A 7,774-nucleotide genomic window follows, 5' to 3' on the forward strand; every position below is an offset into this window, starting at 1 on the left:
TGTCCAGCCTACTCTTGACCTTCTGATGATGTGTCAGAAGGAGGATCATCTGTTTAGGGTTATCCTGAGCCATGACATGTGGATGATGGAAGGTCAAGAGCAAATAATATAGATCCCTATCCAGTGGAGAGTGTATACAACCTGGATATGCTGAAAAGAGAGATGATTCATCTCCTGAGTGGGAGGGACAATGGGAGATTTCATCACACTACTCAGGACAGCATGCAATTGAAAACTTACGAATTGTGTATTTCTCAAATTTTCTTTTTAATATTTTCAGACCCCAGTTGATTGTGGGTAACTGAAACCACAGGAGAAATCATAGACAAGCAAGAGTACTGGGCTGGAATTCAAGGCATTAGAAATATTGAGAATTGAATTAAGAATTAAAGGTCTTATTTCTTTATAAAAGATGCAGCCAGAGTACATGGAGTACTCTGTCTTTTCTTATTGTGTAACTTACTTCAGGGAGTGAGGATCTTTTGTGTGCACTAGTGAATTGTCCCAAGCATGGATTAGCTTCCAATATTTTATCCTTTGCACATTCAAGTTGAGAAATACCTCCAAGAGTTCCTTTAATGTGCAGTTTTTTGAAAGTATTACTTTTTCTGGAACATCTTCATCCTTTTTGTTGCAACCACTTTCCAGTTCATTTTTACTCTGCCCTCTGGTCCAGAGCTACAGTCTCTCAAATGATAGCAGTGTTAACATTCCCACTGTCTGCTATTTCTATTATTCCATTTATATTTGATTTGAATTTCACTTCCATAAGTATCACTTTTGATTATTTGTTGTGCTTTCATATCTGTTAGTTAGGTCCCTCTTTCAATTATCCGTTTTGTAAAATGTCCAGTGAATGTATCACTGAGAGACAAGATAGCAACACAACTGCCCTTTTTTTCCCGTCTCTCCATGAACTAAATAATAGATGCAGAGTGAACAATAACTGGCAGACTTTGAAAGAAGTGATATGACTGATCATTGATCATGATGTGCATCTTTTATTTAAGTAGTGAATTTGGACTAAAGAACTAGCAACAAAGTTTGTGCTTTGTGCAAGTACAGAGTTGAACTATAATGTTGAAGGACTGAGTTGTTATGCAACTCAACAACAAGAACAAGAAAATCATGCATATCAGAGCCTTGGAAAGTAGGCCTCCTTGTATATGATCCTCCATCTGAGCTGGTGAGTAGAATTCAGATGCATTAGCTGGGTGCAGTGGCTCACCCCTATAATTCTAGGACTCTGGGAGGCAGAGGCAAGTGGATTGCTTGAGCTCAGGAGTTTTAGATCAGCCTGAGCAAGAGCAACACCTGGTCTCTACTAAAATAGAAAAAGTAGCTGGATGTGGTGGTATACAGCATAGTCTTAACTACTCAAGAGACTGAAGCAAAAGGATCTCTTGAGCTCAAGAGTTTGAGGTCGCTATAAGCTATGATGATGCCCCAGCACTCTACCTGAGGTGGTCGAGTGAGACTCTGTATCACAAAAAAAAAAAAAAAAAAAAACTAGATCTATCCATGAAACATTCATTCTTTCCTTTTTACATTCTCTTCCCCACTTTTTAAGCATTTCATTTCTGTTTATCTTACCTCCAGATAGTGACAAGAGGAATTTGCAAAGCAACCTTATCAGTCAACTTTTGCTACTGATAGTTTTGGTTAAATATATTGGCTAAAATGAGGGGGGGGGCTGTTTAAGATTTCCCTCGGTCCTTTATTTTCCATACTGTTTTCACATCTTATAACAATGGACATTAGTATTGGTTTAATAACGTTCTGTCATAAAGGGCATAAACTCTTTGTTATCCAGCGTTCTACCAACCTAAAGCATCTGTTTATTCATTCATTCATTCATTCAATAGATATGTGTCAGACATTACACCACATGCTTGGAATATGTTGTATTATGAATAAAACAGGCAATAATCCTTGCCTCTGTGATGCCTACATTTTAGTTGGTAGTTGTGGGGAGCTGGCACATGAGACAATACTAATAAAGCCTACTATATATTATTTGAGGCAGTTAATAAGGGTGAGATTACAAATGAGAAAAACAAAGACTTCTACAAACACATTTTAAAGAAGGATTAGCAGCTTTGACCAAGTGATAACCAGGTATGGACATAATGTACCTCTGCATGCAATAGGTTAAGAAAGATACGATAACTCTTATATAGTAATCCGGCCGGGTAGGCAGCACTTGAATCTACTCAAGAGAAAACATCAGACACGTTCAAATAATGAACATCCTAGAAAAAGGGAAGTGGTCTCCAAAAATGTCAATGTCTTTGGCTCAGCACCCATAGCAAGTGGTTACGGCACCAGCCACATGCACCGAAGTTGGTGGGTTCGAACTCGATCCAGGCCAGCTAACCAACAGTGACAACTGTAACAAAAAAATAGCCAGGTGTTGTGCTGGGCACCTGTAGTCCCAGCTACTTGGGACGGTGGCATAGTGAGACTCTGTCTCAAAAAAAAACAAAAAAAGGCAACGTCTTAAATGCTGAAGGTTTTTAAAAATTGTTTAATCTCAATTTTAGGGTTCTTTATTGCCAAGAATTGTCAGTTTGACCAAAGGACAACTGTTCACATTTCTATATTTGCAGCAAATTTTTATTCTAAGTTTATAAAATCGCTTCTTAAGCACTTAGTGTTTCACTCTTCTGGGCACGGTCTTAGCCTGGGTTCTCGCTAAAACAGACTCTGAGAAAATTTGAGGACTAACACTTTATTGGGAGGTATAATCTGAGGACACTAAGTGTGAGGAAGAGACAAATGAGGGAGGGAAGGAAGAGAAATAAGTATAAGGGTGCTTTTCTGAGCTGGCCGGAACTTCATGAAACAGTACAATGGGGGATGTTTCTGGGAAACCATACCTAGAAACAGTCTAGGGCACAGCTGAAGATCTAATGCTTTTCTCACTTTATTTACTACACTTGCTTAATCAGTGGCTTTACTGAGCACCTGCTGGCCCAGGATGAGCATACTACCCAGAGTTTATAGCTAAATCTCCTAATTACCAACCTTACCATGTGTTGAGTTTTGCTGTAAGGGTTTTTCAAGCTTAACCACCTTCCTACAGTGCCCACCTCCTTAAGGTAACCTATTTTCACACTGGACATGCACCATATGTACATATCAGGACAGTAGGCCTAGTTCCTTAGGTTGGCAACCTCTGTATGTTAAACAGATTGTTGCAGTCACTTAGGTGGTCAACTTACAGAGGTTCTACTCTATAAGGAAGTTTTCAAACTAAATATCATGAAGGCTTAACTCAAGAAAAGTTAAGAAACTAGTTTTCATTCTTACATGCAATTTAAGCTCAAAGACCTACTCCCAACCGGATGGTGGCCATTGCCATTAATCCTCTCTGATATAGAAATGGAACATCCACAGCTCACTTGGATCTTTTCAGTAAGGAGGAAGTGGGGTAATTTATATTCAGCTGAAAGTAAAGAAAAAAAAGAAAGCAATCCAAAGACAAGTAGGAGAATGTGTGAATTAACTTATTTTGGATCCTCTGATCCCTGTTTCCTTCTATTGGTTAAAAAGACTAGTTTTAAGAAAAAAACCCTGGTACACACAAGCACTTTGAAAACTCATGCTGCCCCTTTTCTCTCTATGGCACGCCATGCCTGAGCTTGCCTTTGCCAATACCTATTCGACATACAAGTTGTGATATCAAGTAAGAAGTTGGATATAAGCAAGATGTTTTCTCAGGAAAGAAAACAAGACTGAATAATAAATCAGAATCATCATCATATAGATGGTTATTAAACCCTGGCTGTGGATAAGATTACATAGAGTCCAGATAGAGGAGAGAGCCTAGAGGAGGAGAGGGGAAAAGAGGAAAGAAGTTTTGAGATAAATTAAGAGTAAGTTTAGGAGAGAGAATTAATCATTAGCTTTGGTATCAGTATGTCATTGGCGATTTCAGTAAGAAACTTTTCAGTGCCACCGGTATAAGAAAAAAAAGTGTTTAACACCAGAAAAAGAAAAGAAAACATCACTTGATATAAGAAAATATAGAGGAGGAGAGGAGCTCATCTCCTGAGGACCAGTTCTGGCACATCTTAACGGATTAGAGAAATATACTCTTCTATTCTTTCAAACCAACCATGTCATTGTTATACCCTTTAGTACCGTGCTTCTCGGTTTTACTTAGGCTAGTAGCTCAGCAAATGGGAAAGCACAGGTGGGAACTGATGACATTTGAGACATTTTTATTTCCAGGCATTTATACCACCTACATCACCATTAGATTTCCAGGTCTTGCCCTGACAAGGTTGATTTTGCCTGAACACTGATTAAATGAAAATCAGTCTGGGAGCAGTGAGGATGGATAGGGGTCAGGACAGTGAGGATGGATAGGGGTCAGAGTCCTCATGACAATGCTGTTGTTGGCTGGAGACAAGCTCTGCCCACCATCCTTTGCCCCACCTTGCTTGTCCCAGCACTAAGCACACCTTAATTGAGTCTGTTTCCTTGGTCTATCTTTCTTCCCAATATTTATCATTACCTGAATTTATGTTATGTAATTTATTTATCTGTCTTTTATCTGTTCTACCCCACTCCCATGTAGAATACAAATTCTATGAGGTTGCAGACTTTGCTTGTTCTGTACCCTGTATCTGTTGGCCCTGGACCAGTGGCACATATGACACACTGAGTAGGTGCCACATGGCACATGGTAGGTGCCCCATATTTGCTCAACAAACAAACATCAAAAATGAGCTTGGTTAAAATGAGAAAAATCATGTAGGACAGAGACAAGCTCCTTTATTTCTCAAAATTAAGGTTGGTATGTTACATAACAGGTAAAATTACAGTGGTAAATATGGCACAAGTTCTGGTAAAGTTTTTTGAAAGACAGTATGTACTAGAGAGTCATGATCCAGTTAACAAGTCACTCAGGCCTTTGTCACTCTCCTTGAGGTTGAGTAGATTAGGAGAGAGGTGTCTTTGCTATTAATATGTGAACCCTCCCTATGAAACCATAAGGAAAGAAAGCACATGGTGAGGGAACATCTGGAGGTCAGCTTTAGGGAGCCAGATCAGGACCAAGCTTCCCAGATGTTACAGATTCACAGTGTTCTCTCTCTCATGCCCTGGCTCGCCCAGGCCAATTGTAACATCCTGCCTGTCTCTAATCTGCCTTCAAAGCAGTATTCCTTTCTCAGTGCAGAACAAAGGCTCTTAACAAACATGCTAATTTTTAAATTCGGTTAAGCACAATCAACCTATTGCATTTTCCCCCTGTATTGTATTTGTCTTTTGATTTTATTTAATTGGCTTAGCATGGCTGTTGTCACGAAATAAATGTTAGTTTCTATTTCTCTCTTAAGACACACGTGGGCTAAGCATCTTCTTTAGGAGCACAGTGCTAGGCCTTGGAGATATGTAAATTAACAAGATGTAGTTCTTTCCCAGAACGAGCTAACTCTGTCAGGATATAAACCCTACTGGTCCTCATGTAAATGGAGTTATTTTGTTTTTTTCCTAAGTCTTTCTTCTTTGTCTCCTGTTCCCAGTAGAACGTATAGGCTGGTTCACTTCTGTCACTTCTCAAAGATGAATATCAGTATTTTTAAAAATTACCTTATAATATTGCTCATATTAACTATATATTTTTGTCAAAGGTTGACTATGTATGTTATTTTTAAAAAAGACTGAAAGTCACAGTGACTTGCTTTCAATTTTTGGACTATTAACCAGGTTTTACTTCTTTAAAACCTGATTAATACCGTCAGTATAAGACTCTGTGCCTGGAATGCTCTTCTCCTGGCTGTTAAGCACAGGAAGCTCCTCCAGCACGAGGCCACCAGAAAGCCACTTCAATGGTATCATTATCTCCTATCACAGCACCCTTTTGTTTCTTTTGTGAATTTAACACTATTTGTGGTCATTTAAGTCACTTCTTGTCAGGTTGATTGTCTCCCTCACTAGACCACAAGTCCACACCTTGTCTTTTTCATAGTTGCATCTTCAGTGCCTAGCACAGTGCTGGGTATATCACAGGTGTTGGGTAAATATTAATTAATAGGATAAGTATTAGGGAAGAGAGCAAAAGAGGGAGAGAAAGAGGCAAAGAAAAAGGGATACCCCAACAGTCAATCACCTTGCTCTTCTTTTGAACCCAGACAAGGGCTACTATCTGGGGTACAGGTCTTCAAAACACCTTCCTCAAACCTTGTGCATAATTGGTAGGTATGTAAAATGGCACAGTTGCTGTGGAAAACAGTATGGCGGTTCCTCAAAAAATTAAAAATAGGGCCTCGCGCTTGCTTCGGCAGCACATATACTAAAATTGGAACGATACAGAGATGAGCATGGCCCCTGCGCAGGGATGACACGCAAATTCGTGAAGTGTTCCATATTTTTTTAAAAAGGGGGGGGGCTCTTTGCCTTTTCCTTATTGTGACAATGGAGGTTCGTTCACTGTCTATAAGGAACATATCCTGCTTTGTAAATTTTCTTACCCTATAAACCTTTCTCTTTCTCAATAAATTTTAATTCACATTTGCCTTACTATAAATAAATAAATAAAAATATAATGACCGTATGACCCAGCAATTCTACTTCTCGGCATATATCCAAAAGAATTGAAAACAGAATCTCAAAGAGCTATTTGTATACACATGTTCATAGCATATATTATTCACTACATCTAAGACATGGAAGCAACCCAAGTGGCCATCATCAGTTGAATGGATAAACAAAATGTGGTGCATTCACACACACACACACTGGGCTACAGTTTAGCTTTAAAGGGTAGGAAATTCTGACATACATTACAATATGGACGAAACTTGAGAACATTATTCTAAATGAAATAAGTCAGTCACAAAAAGACAAATACTACATGATTTCATTTGTATGGGGTACTTAGTGTATTCAAACTTAGAGACAGAAAGTAGAATGGTGGTTGCCAAGGGCTAGGAAAAGAGAGAAATGGGAGATATTTTTTAATGGATGGGTAGAAAGGCTAAGTAAATTATGGTACTTATACACACACCCCGAAATACTCAGTATCATGGTGGTATTATGAACAGAATGTTTTGTCCCAACATCACTACACACACACACACACACACACCATTCATAAATTGAAACTCTAATCCCAGGCAATTAGGTGGTAAGGGTAAAGCCCTCACGAATGGGATTAGCGCCTTTATAAGAGGAGGCTAGACGGCTCCAGTGCTCTTCCTGCCATGTGAGGACACAGCAAGGGATGTCTTTCTATAAATCTGGATCAGAGCCCTTCAAGAATCTGACTCTGCTGGCACCCTGATGTAAGACTAGCCTACAGAACTATGAGAAATAAGGGTTTGCCTTTCAAGCCACACAGTTTATGGCATTTTGTTATAGCATCCAGAAATATGACAAGTCGTTCTTAAAATTTCTGATCTCAGAAACACTTTATCCTGTCAGAACTTATTGAGGACACCAAAGTTTTTTATTCCTCTATTTGAGCATTGCTATTAATATTTGTCATATTTAAAAGTAAAACTGAAATCCAACACTCATTCATGATAATAACTCTCAGCAAACAAGGAATAAATACAGGGGAACTTCTTCAACTTGATAAAGAATATCTATTTAAAAACCCTACAGCTAGGTGGCGCTGGTACTCAGTGGGTAGGATGCCAGCCACATACACGGTTGGCTGGCAGGTTCAAACTTGGCCTGAGCCAGCTAAAATCAACAATGACAACTGCAACAAAAAAATAGCCAGGCATTGGCTCGGCGCCTGTGGCTCAAGTGGCTAAGG

General features: G+C 39.1%; 1 non-coding gene across 1 annotated transcript; it reads left to right on the top strand.

Annotated features, from left to right (window-relative positions):
• Positions 1 to 6,280: 6,280 nt before the first annotated feature.
• Positions 6,281 to 6,384, top strand: LOC111723488. The gene has a single exon (XR_002772015.1). It is a non-coding gene; the product is annotated as a U6 spliceosomal RNA (small nuclear RNA).
• The last annotated feature ends 1,390 nt before the right edge of the window (positions 6,385 to 7,774 follow it).

The sequence above is a fragment of the Otolemur garnettii genome, unplaced genomic scaffold (genome assembly GCF_000181295.1).
Source record: "Otolemur garnettii isolate 467f Iridium unplaced genomic scaffold, OtoGar3 scaffold00011, whole genome shotgun sequence".
Lineage (NCBI taxonomy): Eukaryota > Metazoa > Chordata > Mammalia > Primates > Galagidae > Otolemur > Otolemur garnettii.